Here is a 14,438-nt window from a genome sequence, read left to right as displayed (position 1 = left end):
ATGTGTGTTGCTAAATGATGTCCTCAGCTTGTTGGTGAATCCCTTCAGTGGACCCTGTAATCCTTTCAATATGGACAATGCAATTTAGCATCTAGTCACTGAACACAGGCCTCCTGTTGCAACAACAGAACTTTCTGAATGTATTCAGTCAGTGAATCCTCCCAAGCAAGTTTATCCAGCCTATCAAAAGACAGGCAGTAAAACACTCTCATATAATTAGGTCAAGTGCAAACTAATAAAATGGCTTCTTTCAAGCTACAGGAAAAGCAGTGTGCTGATTAAAGTGCTGGACAAGTAATCTGGAATCAGGAGTTTAAAATGACTATGGAGCCTGCTGAATTTAAATTCAGAAAAATAAATTCTCTGGAAATTTCTTTTAAAAGAAGTTAACATCTGTATTGGGACCAGGACTCTACTTAAACAGGATTTTGACCCGAAGCATCAACAATTTCTTTCCTCCCACAGATGCTGTTTGATCTACTGACTTCTTCCAGCAGATTGATTGTTGCTGCAGATTCTAGCATCTGCAGTCTCTTGAGTCTCCAAGACACTACTGGATTGTTCTTAAAATCCAATAGGTTCACTTCAGGAAAGAACACCTACAGCTCTTACTTAGTCGAGTCTTTGCATAAATAAAAACCCACTTCAATGTAATTTGATTACTTTAAATTTACAAGATCACAAGAAGCAGAAGTAGGTCATTCAGCCCATCGAGTCTACTCCGCCACTTCACCGTGAGCTAAACTATTCTCCCATCTAGTTCCAATTTCTGGCTTTTCCCCCATATCCCTTGATACCCTGACTACTTAGATACCTATCAATCTCCTCCTTAAAAACCCTCAATGATCAGGCCTCCACAGCTGCATGTGGCAATGAATTCCATAAACCCACGACCCTCTGGCTAAAAAAATTTCTCCTCATCTCTGTTTTAAATGGGTACCCTCTAATTCTAAGACTGTGGCCTCATGTCCTGAACTCACCCACCAAGGGAAACAGCCTTTCCACATCTACTCTGTCCAACCCTTTCAACATTCGAAATGTTTCTATGAGATCCCTTCTAATTCTTCTATACTCTAATGAATACAGTCCAAGAGCTGACAAACACTCCTCAGATGTTAGCCCCTGCATTCCAGGAATCATCCTCGTTAATCTTCTCTGAACTCTGTCCAGCATCAGTACATCCCTTCTAAGATAGGGGGCCCAAAACTGCATACAGTATTCCAAATGAGGTCTCACCAGTGCCCCATAGAGCCTCATCAACACCTCCTTACTCTTATACACTATTCCTCTTGAAATGAATGCCAACATAGCATTCGTTTTTCTTACTGCTGATCCAACCTGGTGGTTAACCTTTAGGGTATCCTGCACGAGTCCCTTTGCACTTCCGATTTTTGAATTTTCTCCCCATCTAAATAATAATCTGCCCAATTGTTTCTTCTTCCAAAATGTACAACCGTACATTTCTCAACATTGTATCTCATCTGCCATTTCTTTGCCCACTTTCCTAAACTGATCAAGTCTCCCTGCAACCTTTTCGTTTCTTCAACACTTCCTGCTCCTCGACCTATCTTGGTGTCATCCGCAAACTTAGCCACAAAACCATTTCATCCATCATCTAAATAATCGATATACAGTGTAAAAAGAAGCAGCCCCAACACCAAACCCTGCGGAACACCACTAGTAACCGGCAACCAACCAGAATAGGATTCCTTTATTCCCACCCTTTGCTTTCTGCCTATCAGCTAATGCTCCACCCATTCCAATATCTTTCCTGTAATTCCATGGGCTCTCCCTTGAATAACCTAATAACTATAGTTCATATTAATAAACTAATAGAATGTTGGACTATAAAATGCGCTCAGTGGAGTTCAAGTCTAGAGACGTCCTCCTTAAGCTGTAAAATGCACTTGTGAGGCCACACCTTGAGTACTGTGTACAATTTTGGTCTCCATATTTTGTGAGGGATGTGAAGGCACTGGAGAGAGTCCAGAGAAGGGCAATGAGACTCATTCCAGGTCTGCAGGGTATGAGCTATGAAGAAAGATTGAAATAATTAAATCTTTTTAGCCCAAGTAGACAAACAATGAGAGGAGACATGATAGAAGTGTTCAAAAATCATTAAGGATATACATGAGGTGGATACCAGCTGCTGCTTCAAAATTAATCCATCAACGAGGACACAGGGCCATAGGTAGAGACTGGTTAAAGGGAGATTTCAGACTAACATCAGGAAGCATTTCTCTGCACAGCAAGTTGTGGACATATGGAACAAACTACCTAGTTATGTAGTTGAGAGTAGTACCTCAGAGACTTTCAAATCTCAACTCAATAGTTATTTCACCACACAATGTGAACAGGAATTTGGCAAGCTGTTTTGGGTTGAATGGCTTGTTCTTCTCAAAAACTTCCTAATGTTCTAATAATCTAGTACTTATAGTTAATAAATAATCTAATGCCTGCAATCCAATAAGCCACTGCGTCAAACTGTTTAAGATTAAAGATTAGATTTATTTATCACATGTGCATCAAAACTTTGAAACACTCAGTGAAATGCCTCATTTGCATCAAATCTAATCAATGAGGATTGCGCTGGGGGCAGGCCGTAAGTGCTGCCAAGCTTCTGGTGTCAACATAGTATGCCCATAACTTATTAACCCTAGCCCTAGCCGCAGGTCTTTGGAATGTGGGAGGAAACTGAAGCACCCGGAGGAAACCACGTGGTCACGGGGAGAACGTACAAACTCCTTACAGACAGTGGCAAGAATTGAACACTGGTGCTGTAAATCAATTGCGCTGACCGCTATGCTACGGTACCAGCAAAGTGACTTTGTTAAGTCTAATTATGAATAGGCAATAAACAGTGGCCTTGCTGGTCTTTTTCTGAGCTTTATAACTCAATGAGTAAGATCATGGAAGATCTGATAATAATCTCAACTCTGCATCCCAATCTACCCAACAATGGAGACTGCTCAATAATCTTATCATGTTTCTTCTACTTTTCAGGTAGACTGGGTAGTGAAGGTGTTTGACATACTTGCCTTATTGTCAGCATACTGAGTACAGTAGTTGAGACATCATGTTGCAACTGCACAAGTCATTGGTAAGGCCACATGCACTCATTTCTTGTGGCCCAGTTATATGAAGGATGCCAATAAGCAGGAAAGGCTGGAGAAAAGATTCACAAGGATGTTACTGGGAATGGAGGGCTTCAGGTAGAAGCAGAGGCTGGATAGGCTAGGATTTTTTCCCTCTTAGAGCATAGAGTGCTCAGGGTGACCCTATATATCAAATCATGAGGTGCATAGATAAGGTAGATGGTCACAGTCTTTTCCCCAGGGTAGAGGGGGTCTAAAACTAAAGGACATACATTTAAGATGAGTGGTAAAAGATCTAAAAGGACCTGAACTTCATGCAGAGGGTGGTTTATATATGGAATGAGCTGCCAAAGAAAGTGGTTGAGGCAAGTGTAATAATAATAATAAATTAAATGTCATCTATACAGGTGCATGGATAGTAAAGACATTGCGGGATATGGGAAATGCAAGCAAATGAGACATCTAGGTCAGTATGGATGAGTTTGGCGACGGGATCTGTTTTCATGGTGTATAATTCAGTCTATCAATGAGATAAGCCCAAGAAGTCAACCTAATCAGACGCTGTGGTGTGCAAAAGCCAAAAATAATGATGCACTTTGTCTTCTTGCTTCATGTTCACACACAATGACTCAGATCTTTGAGAACAGTATGGAGATGCTGAGTATGCTCAGGAATGCTGGAGTAAACAACAGGATGTGGAAGACAGACATGCAGGGGTAAATAGTTTAATTTACTGTGCAACGTGGCATTCATTATCTGATTTGGAATATTAACTTTCTGGTAGCTTTTATTCTTGTGTTGTGGGGAATTATACGCTTTGACGTTCAGAGACAAAGGAGAGAACTGCGGTGACAGAGAATGGGATGAAGTTATTTCTATTGCACTCTGGTGGGTTACTCACAGACCACTGGGCAAAATGTGGCTGTTCCTGATCTTATACTCTTACCCATCCTCTTCCACAGCATCCTTCTTTTCCTCCTCCTTAAATGCTTGCTGTGCAGCTGATGGTGAGGGGTGGTGCAGTGGCAGCACAGTAGCTTAGAGGTTTGTGTAATGCTTCACAGAGCGAACTGTGAGATTGGCGTCCAATTCCCATCATTGTCTGTAAACAACTACATATGTTTCAATGTTTCAATATACTGTATATGAAACAAATAAAGCTAATCTGTATCATCTTTATTTCCTCATGATGCTGCAACAGACTTCAACAATCTTAAGAGCCATACAGCCAAGTATGGTTAAAACAACAGAAGCATTGTTTTAGCATGCAAATATCCAAGTCTATCAGATTGACTGTGGTAGAATGACCTTTATTGTATCTACACTGCATACAGTATATGATTGTGTATTTTAAGGCCATATGACATAGGAGCAGAATTATGTTATTTGGCCCATCGAATCATCTCCACCATTCCATCATGGCTAATTTATTATCCCCCTCAACCCCATTCTTCTATCATCTTCCCATAACCTTTGATGCCCTTACTAATTAAGAACCTATCAACATCTGCCAATGAGTTGGCCTTCATCTGTGGCAATGCATTCCACAGATTCACCACCCTCTGACTTAAGAAATTCCTCCACATCTCTGTTCTAAAGGCATGTCCTTGTATTCTGAGGCTGTGCCCTCTGGTCCTAACCTCTCCCACCATAGGAAACATCCTCTTCTTGCACACTCCATCTAGGTCTTTCAATATTTGATAAGTTTCAATGAGATCCCTCCTTATTCTTCTAAATTCCAATGAGTACAAGCCCAGAGCTATAAAACACTCCTCATATGTTACTCCTATCATTCCTGGGATTATTCTTGTGCACCTCCTCTGGACCCTTTCCAATGCCAGTACAACCTTTCTTAGACCCAAGACTGCTCTCGATACCTTAAGTGTGGTCTTATATGGCATTCCATCTGCATGTAGCCCTCATGATCCAGAAACAATTTTTGATTTTCTGGAGCACCAAACAGTTGGCTAGAGGAATTCAGCAGGTTGAGCAACATCTGTAGCCTCCCGAAGATGCCACTTGACCCTCTGAGTTTCTGCAGCAGATTGTTTGTTACTCCAGATTCCAGCATCTGCAGTCTCTTGCATTTGCTTTGATTTTCAGTGGTGGCTTGTTTTTAGTTAGCTACAGTGAGGCCTTTCCAAGTGCCAGCTGGCACATTACACACCCAGGGAGATGAGGGAGGGGGTATGTTACCATCTGACAAATCACACATCTACAATGCAGTAAAGCTCTGACCTGCTAGCTGCAGTACCCACAAAATCCATGCCTTCCATCAGGAGTGAACTGGACAATGCTGGGGTAACACTCAGGCAAAAATGAATTAGATGATAGATAGATAGATAGATAGATAGATACTTTATTCATCCCCATGGGGAAATTCAACATTTTTTCCAATGTCCCATACACTTGTTGTAGCAAAAACTCATTACATACAATACTTAACTCAGTAATAATATGATATGCATCTAAATCACTAACTCAAAAAGCATTAATAATAGCTTTAAAAAAAAAAAAGTTCTTAAGTCCTGGCAGTTGAATTGTAAAGCCTAATGGCATTGGGGAGTATTGACCTCTTCATCCTGTCTGAGGAGCATTGCATCGACAGTAACCTGTCGCTGAAACTGCTTCTCTGTCTCTGGATGGTGCTATGTAGAGGATGTTCAGGAATTGAAAGACTTTCTTGTTCATTGATGCAACCATATATGATAGACCCTAACAAAGGTGCAATTACGAGCAAATATGTGGTGAGGAATGGGACCTGGAAATGAAGTCTGGCTATATAAGATTTTAGTAGTGAGGATTGTAGCAAATAATGTACAAGAATAAGTAGATACTGTTGAGCAACACACACAAAATGCTGAAGGAATTCAGCAAGTCAAATGGCATTTAAGGAGGGGAATAAACAGTTGATGTTTCAGGCCGAGGCTCTTTTATCGATCTCTTATGCAGTAGGTAGAATTATCTGCATTACAAAAAAAAGCTTTAGTTGCTGCAAGAAACTATTGACGTCAGTTTCAAAATCAAATTTAAAAATCAGAGCAAAAACCATAAATAATAAAAGTCATAATAGTGCATGAAGTTTTAAAACATTGAAAAACACCTAGCGGTTCAAACATGGAACCAAAATCAAGATGCGCATTGTGTGAACTTTCCAACTATTTGGAACATTTTTCTTTTGCTTTTTGAATGAGCGACTCTACACACTGAGCCATAGGCGTTCACTGGAGAGGCATGTTTGTTAGTATGCTATCAAATAACCTTTATATTTCTGCCTGCTATATGAAATTATGTTGACATGAGTGTTAATGTAGGTTATTTTGTGCTCTGCTTTGTCATTTGTACCTGGTGTGGTGTGTTCATTGATGTTCAAGTTTACCAGAATCTGAAGTTTCAGTTATTGTGGTGACTCCGCCCTTATTATAGCCACTTTCATATATAACTGTAGTTTATTTACCTGGGACCACAGATCCACCATTGATCATTTACAGAGCAACTTTTCAGAACTTTGAGCCAGATGTGCACACTGTAATGTCTTTAAAATCCAGCTACTATTCAGACATCCACAGCACAGTAAATCAGGCTTGAAGATTTAATCGCTATGCAGGATTTTTTTACCCTTGTGGAATAACATCTTTCCTGACAAGGGGTCATTCTGCTTGGCAGGTGAGACTCATGACTGTGAAATAATCTCAGGTTCTGGGGCCTCATCCTTAGTGATTGTAGGAGTTGATTCTGGGACTGCAGGAAGTGGTTCTGACAGCTCTGACCACCTTTCTTCACTAACAATTAACTTCTCTCCTCATCTGATCAATGTGTCATCTCCAGATAACATCAGACCCAATTTCCACTGTGTAGGAGAATGGTTCAGTTCTGCCCTTAATCTTTTCAAATACCCATTTTTGATCACTCCTGTAGTCCCTGGTGAGGACTGCTTGTCCAGGAGTGAAACAGTGAACCTCCTTGTTTGAGGAGACTTCAATTTGTCTCAGCTGTTTGTCCTGCATACCCCTTCTGAGATTGGGTTTGAGGAGATCCAAGCATGGGCACAAGGGACGACCCAGGAACAGCATAGCGGGTGAGTTGTTGGTTGTGGAACGTGCAGCACTGCGAATGCAAGGAGGAAATTGGCGAGTTTCTGATTCAGTGTCAGTGTAGTCTGTTCTGCTGACATTGCTCGCAGTGTGTTCTTTAGACTCTGGACAAGTATTTTCACCAAGTCATTTGTAGCTGGATGGTATGGTGCAGATGTAATATGTCTTATTCCATTCATTTTCAGGAATGACTGAAACGGTTCTGCAACAAACTGTAGTCCATCGTCACTGACTCAGTGTTCTGGAACACCAGTCCTTGAGGACAGGCTTCTCAACACATCACCAGTGTGCACATTGTAGTGGAGGCTATTGGGAACACTCCTGGTCACTTTGTAGCTGCATCCACTACTAACAAGAAATTTGCACTCATGAGTAGTCTGGCACAATACACATGAATCCTTTGCCAGGGAAATGTATGCCGTTCCCAGGGATTGAGAGGCTCTGCTCTTGGCATCTTCTGGATGTGTTGGCATCACGAACAGTGCGCGGCAAACTGCTCGATCGGCTGATCTATCCCAGACCACCAGACAAAGCTTCAACCAATGCTTTCATTTTGACCACACCTGGATGACCAGTATGCATCTCCTCCAACACTTCAGCTCCCAGTTTAGATGGTACAACAACTCTCAATCCCCACATATAGGGCAACCCCCATCAAGGGCAAGTTCATCCTGGCTCCGGTAAAAATGGGGGAACTGGAATTTCTGCTGCACATTCCAGCCGCTTTGGGTGGCCATGTGGACCTGAGACAGTGTGGGGTCTTTTCTGGTTTCCCTTTGGATCATCTCTGCCGTAAAAGGGAGACTTTCGATTTGTGTTAGGGAGAATACATCAAGAGGAGTGTCCTCTTTTGTAAATTTTTCAGGCATTTCATTTTCCGAGGGTAACCAGAACACTCCATCAGCACTTCCAGGTTAATCGCCGATTGAATTTGATCTGTAATTGTGTTCTCCAAGAAACAGAGCCCATCTCTGTATTGGTGCTGCTGCTGTTAGTGGAACACTCTTCTGTGGATTGAAAATGGACACTAGTGGTTGATGGTCAGTAATGAGGGTAAACTCTCCCCCATACAGGTACTGGTTGAAATGTTTTACCCCCTCCCCCAAACCAGATTCAAAGCCTCTCGATCAATCAGTGTGTAATTTTTCTCTGCAGCGGTAAGGGAACGTGATGCAAAGGCTTTGGGGCAGTTGCTTCCATCACTCATAACATGTGACATGACTGCATTTATACCATAAGGTGGGGCATCACAGACAACCTTCACTGGACAATGGTTCAAAATGTGTGAGTACAGTGTCTGATATCACCATATTCTTTACATTTTTGAAAGCCACCTCACGCTGCTTTGTCAATTTCCATTTCTACTCGATCTGAAGTAATCAGTTCAAGGGGTGGAGCACATTAGCCAGGTTTGATAGGAACCTGTTATAGTAATTGACAAATCCTAAAAAGGACCACAACTGTGGCACATCCTTTGGCCTTGGGGCATTCGCTACAGCTTGAATCTTCTCAGCACAATTGTGTAATTCTTGTGTGTCAATGGTGTGATCACAGTAAGTGATGCTTGGTTTAAAGAATTCACACTTGTCGCATTGTGCTCTGAGCCCATAATCTTCTAATCATTGCAAAACTATTCTGAAATTTTGGAGATGTTCCTTGTCATCCTTACCGGTAATAATGATGTCATCCAGGTGATGCTGAGTACCTGGGCAGTCTTGCAGCACCTGGTCCATAGCTTTCTGCCAGAGCGCAGGTGCAGATGCTATTCCAAAAATAAGCCTATTATAATGATAAAGCCCTTTATGTGTGTGTTTATGGTGAGAAACACTTTGGACTCTTCTTCCACATCTATCTGCAAATAGGCTTCAGCTAAGTCCACTTTGCTGAAGTGTTTTCCTCCAGAAAGGCCTGCAAAGATATTCTCTATCCTGGGCAGAGGGTATTGATCTATTTTCAGTGCTGGGTTGATGGTGACCTTAAAATCACCACAGATCCTGACAGACCTATTCTTCTTGGTTACTGGGATGACTGGCATAGCCCATGTGCTCCACTCAATCTTGGAAATAATTATTTCAGCATTCATGCAGTCCAGTTCACTGGCTACTTTATCTCAGATGGTATAAGGAAATGGACAGGCTTTGTAAAACTTTCAGTTGACTCTATTGCAGGAGATGTGGCATGCAAATAGTTAATGGATCTTCAGTCAAGTTGTATTTGTCTCAGCCAATCACGGGCTCACAATGCTGGCCTTCCTGTTTTTACTACATACAAACCTAATGTGTCTTGTTGGTTGTTGTATCTCACTGTTATGAAAGTGATTCTCACAGGAGTTATCTTTTCTCCACTATAACTTCTTAGTTCGATATCTGCAGGCTTCAGTTTACTATTTCTGAAATGCTGTTCGAGTCTTTTGTGAAATGACTGAACCAGTGTCCAATTCCATTTTAATTAATTTGCTGCTCACTTCTGGTGTAAGCCATATTGCTTGTATATTGTTAGTTTTCACATTTTAAACTTTAAGGCTACTCAGTCCCATGTCACTCTCATCATTATAAGATTATTTTTTCATCAACAGCATGCAGATTAGTGCTCTTTTTGAAACTTCAACTTGACATTTTATTTTTTACCCTTCTCTGTGCAGTCCATTTATTTTGTTGCATTTTCTGCAAGTTTCACTTTTAAACCTGCAGTGGTCTGGTATATGTGAGCCCCTGCCACAATGGCAACACAATTTTTTTGGCCAGGCCAGTTACTGTTTAGATGTTGCAATTTTGTTCACACTCACTTTCATTCCTGACTGCAACTCATTTGTGTCTCTGAATGTGGTTTCCATTGATACAGCAATTTGAACTGCTCTTTTAAATGTGAGTTTTGCTTCAGTTAGAAACAGCTTTTGAATCCTTTCTTGCCAGATTCCACAAACTAAACAATCTCTCAGGGCATCATTAAGCCCATCACTGAGCTGACAATGCTCAGACAATCTCTTCAATTCAGCCACATATGCTGAAATGGACTCCCCTTCTTTTTGATCCCACTTATGAAACCTAAAGCTTCTGCAATCAACAATAGTTTTGTTTATAAATATTCATGCATTACTTTCACAATGTCAGCAAAGCTCACTTTGGCTGGTTTAGTTGGGGCAGTCATATTTCTAAGCAAACTGTATGTTTTTCCACCAATTGCACTCAGCAAAAATGGCACTCACTTTACATTGGCTATTTCATTTGCTTCAAATTATTCAGTATACATCAACCAGTTAGCTTTTGTGCAATCCAACGCATCTATCTTTCTCATGCAGTGAATTATTTCTGCTTCTCTTTTATTTATTATTATTATTATCACCGGTATTCACACAATTTTTCTGCCTTTTTAAAAAAACACTCTATTGTCTTACTCCCCTAGTGAAGAAAACAAATTGTTGTGCTTTTTTAAAACCCGAACATCTTGCTGCACTTCAACAGGTTGGGAGTTGTCTCATTTTACTTTAAAATTTTCTCATCGCCACTGTTATGTTTTGTAACTCAAAACCATAAAACTAATTGAAAGAGAAACATGGGGAGACAGGGAGCATGTGTACACTTCATTTCATTACTTTAGCAAGGTGCACACTTATGATGTGGTGGCATGATGATGCATACTTTTACATATAACTGATAATGTATTATAGAAGCAAAGAAGGCTTAATCACACAACATATTTATAGTATTACTCAAATATAACTGAAGTATTAAATACACAACAGGAGAGTCTAGGACTAGGAGGCACAGCCTCAAAATACAAGGACATCACTTTAGAATATAGACGAGGAGGAATTTCTTTAGCCAGAGGGTGTTGAATCTCTGGAATTCATTGCCTCAGACAATTGTGGAAGCCAGGCCACTGGATATATTTAAAGTGGATGTTGATAGGTTCTTGATTCATAAGGGCATCAAAGGTCATGGGGAGAAGTTAGGAGAACGGGGTTGGTAACTCAGCCATGGTGAAATGGCAGAACAAACTAGATGGGCTGAATGGCCTAATTCTGTTGTCTGAAAATGCTTAGAAAAAATGTGATTATCCTCTATGTAGCTGCCGAGACACAGAGATCACCGCGTTATTGTGAAGGTAACTAACTTGTATCCATTTTAGACACAATGTTGATTTTGTTTCTCAGTACGGAATTAAGGAAACATCTGGGAATGAAAGAAATAAATGAGAATGCAATGAATACTTCGTGTTAGCAGTGGTAATCTTGATACTGAGCTATAAAGTTATGGGTTTAGTGTGCATTCGGGGAATTGAGCTTATAATATATTCTATCACTTCAGTACTGTATAATATGCCGTAATCGGCAGATGTAAGTATACAAAGTATATATGTGATGGACGGGTAGTTAGTGAAATTTTCATTAACGAAGGAAGATCTAGACGTTAAAGTCTGTTTCCTTTTTCTTTGCAGTTAGTTCTTCCCCCTTTATTTGGAGTGTCTCTTCATATCTCTTACTAATCTTTAAACTGCTTCAGCCTGTGAGAAGGCTGTCAATCAGGCCATGGTTAAAATGCCACCCAAGCCCCTTTCATAATACGGGTGTTCAATTTGCTTCTATGCATTAGATTTCCAGCTTTGCCAGCAAACCCAAGAGCGCAGAAAGCAGAATTTGACATGCATTAAGCAAGAAATTGAGCTTCTCAGATTTAATGTCATAGTTCAGTGTAGGAGCTTTGCATTGCCAAAGGAGCTGCCAACTTGTAATGATGCTTTAAGTCAAAATTTTATGTATAATTTTGGTGAACCGAAAAGATCCGGTTCTAAGCGCACTTTTTAGTTGCAACAGAATGCGTATTCTGCCTCCAGGATTAATTTCAATGATATTGACATGTCTTAATTGTGCATACAGTAATATTCACCAAGGTTGAATTTCCAATTGCGACGTTGATAGTTTTAGTACAAGAGACTTCTCCCAATATTCTCAATCAACAATGTTGTGCTTTTTGTGAGATTCAAATACAATTAAACTTCTGTGAAGTACAATGGAAACATGTCAAATTCCATATATAGTTTAGTGCGTTCTTTCTTTAGAATATATTTCAAAATGCCATAATAGTTTCGGAAACATAAATGCTGGAAAAAGTCAGCGTTTGTGGAATTTAAACAAGTAAATGTTTTCAGGTTGAAAACCCTTCCTCATCTTTACCTACGGTCCTTGAAACATCTGCTCATAGTAACTTTTTTTAAAGTCAGACTGTTTTCAGCAATTCACCATCCAAGTACAAAGAAATGCTTTCAGTGATGTAAATAACTAATAAGTATTTTACAGGCTTTGGTTACATCATTGCCTTCGGACACTGCTTTGTTATTTTGCAAACCAAACGTAGATTTGGGGACGCAGTCTGAGCTGAGGAAGCGTGTGTCAATCAAGCAGCCCGGCGCTGAGGGGCGGAAGTGGAGCGGAAGTGGGAGGGAGGCGGCGGGGCTGCGTCAGCGTGAGCGGGGCCGAGGGCTCGAGCGAGCAGCCGAGAGAGAAAAAAAATAAAACATTTAACCCAGCAAGAAAAATAAAAGTAAAACTCCAAGCAAAAACCAGGCGTAGACCATCACAGCAAGCGGCTTTTACCAGCCAGGTAGGAGGCAGCGCAATCGTCCGGCCTGTTTACTTCGTACGTGAGCTTTCGCAACCGTTTTTTAAAATTCTTTTTTTTTATCCCTCAAATATTTTTAATGTTCTTTTTGAAAAAAAGTGAGGTAAAAATTTACCTAGGTAACAATGAAAACCTGAGGGAAGTCAGAGACCGTAAGCAGCACGCTGACCGCACATTTCGAGTTTCATTTTTACATTCGGTGGCTCTTTTAAAAAAACGCATTCGGACTAATTGCGAATCAAACTCGCCTTCCTGTCCGGAGATGGGTTTTGTTTCTGGTTTCTGGTGGGGTTGACGACTTTTTATGTTTAGAGGGGTGGGGGTAAAAGTTTTACTATGCGGAGAGGTTCAGTTGTGTGTTTTCCTTCTCATGAAGGTCTGACTTCTTTCCTCTGGGGCGGGCGGTCATGGTTGTGTGTCTGTGTGGAGTTGGCGGCCGTGTCCCGGCGCCGAGCCCCTGGGGAGAGGAGACTGGGTGGGTGGCGTGGGAAATGGATTTGAAAGGGGAAGGGAGTGGGATTGTGAAGGGGGTGTCTGAAATGGAGGGTGGGGATTTGGGAGGGGTGAGGGGTGTCGGGATAGGACGAAGAAAGGAGTGGAAGGGAGATAGGTTCAGGGAGGAGGAGGCCGTTTGTCGGGGATGGGCACAGGGAAAATGAGGTGGCATGGAGGGGAGGAGAGGGGTCAGGGGAATGGCGGTAGAGGGGCTCATGGAGGAAAAGGGTGTTGAAAGGAGTCTGGAGAAGTCTGGGGGAGAGGGGGTTTGGGAGAAGAAAGAATGTTTTGGAGGGGGAGAGCGGGTTTGGAGGGAGTGTGGTGGGGAGGGGAAAGGATGTTTTGGAGGGGGAGGGTGTGTTTCAAGGAGGAGTTTGGGGGGGATGAAGGAGGGTGTCAAGGGGATGGACATGGAGGGGTCCGGATAGGAATGGAAGGGATGGGACGGGATCAGGAGGAGACGGAAGAAGGGAGGGTGCATGGGAGTCAGAGAGAGGAATGGGGTGGAAGGAGGGAGATGCATGGAGGAGTGGGTGGTGAAGAACTGGGTGAAATAAGAGCAGAGGGAGGGGCAAGACAGTGGGGTGGTGTATGGGCAAAGAGTTGTAGTGGAGAGGGATAGGATGAAGTGGGAGTGAAGGGAAGGACGGGGTGAGGTAGGGAGTGTGGATGAAGCCAGTGAGCAGATGGGAGCAAATGAGCAAGGAAGTGGAATGTGGGTTGTGAATGCAGTGAGGGGGAGGACGGGGCAGTAGTGGGCCAGGGAGGATAGGACTGAGGGATGTGGGGTGGGGTGCAAGGCTAAGCAGGGTTTGAGAAAGGGATAGGCAAGAGATGGAGCAGGGTGATAGTCAGGAACAAGGCTTGTTTGTGGAATGAAACAAGAGGAAAAGGTGTCTGGATTGTGGAGATTTTGAAAAAGGATTAGGTGATTAGGAGTGGGTGCTGCTGATTTATGTAGTGGGAGATATTGTGTGATTTGTAATGGCATGCATTACTTTTGTAAGCAATGATTTGAATTCATTAAAGTATCTTTGGACAGTAATCATTTTAATTACTGAAATTAAGGAAGATATTCAGAACAAACATTTTTACATTGTCTGAAAATCAAAACGTGTAGGAATGCTAATTTGATT

The 14,438-nt window shown here is 41.7% G+C and overlaps 1 protein-coding gene across 3 annotated transcripts in view; it reads left to right on the top strand.

Moving 5' to 3' along the window:
* The first annotated feature begins 12,644 nt into the window (after window positions 1–12,644).
* LOC140741358 (signal transducer and activator of transcription 5B-like) overlaps window positions 12,645–14,438 on the top strand; it is a 110,298-nt gene continuing 108,504 nt past the window's right edge. For 2 of the 3 annotated variants that reach the window (XM_073071496.1, XM_073071499.1), the window contains exon 1: window positions 12,645–12,789. The gene's annotated coding sequence lies outside the window, so the exon portion shown is untranslated. Of the gene's footprint in view, window positions 12,826–14,438 lie in introns of all 3 variants that reach the window. The other variant, XM_073071497.1, reaches the window with a different exon arrangement.

The sequence above is a fragment of the Hemitrygon akajei genome, chromosome 18 (assembly GCF_048418815.1).
Source record: "Hemitrygon akajei chromosome 18, sHemAka1.3, whole genome shotgun sequence".
Taxonomy (NCBI): Eukaryota; Metazoa; Chordata; class Chondrichthyes; order Myliobatiformes; family Dasyatidae; genus Hemitrygon; species Hemitrygon akajei.
Note: the sequence above shows the minus strand (reverse complement) of the source record. Positions and strands in the feature narration are given on the sequence as shown.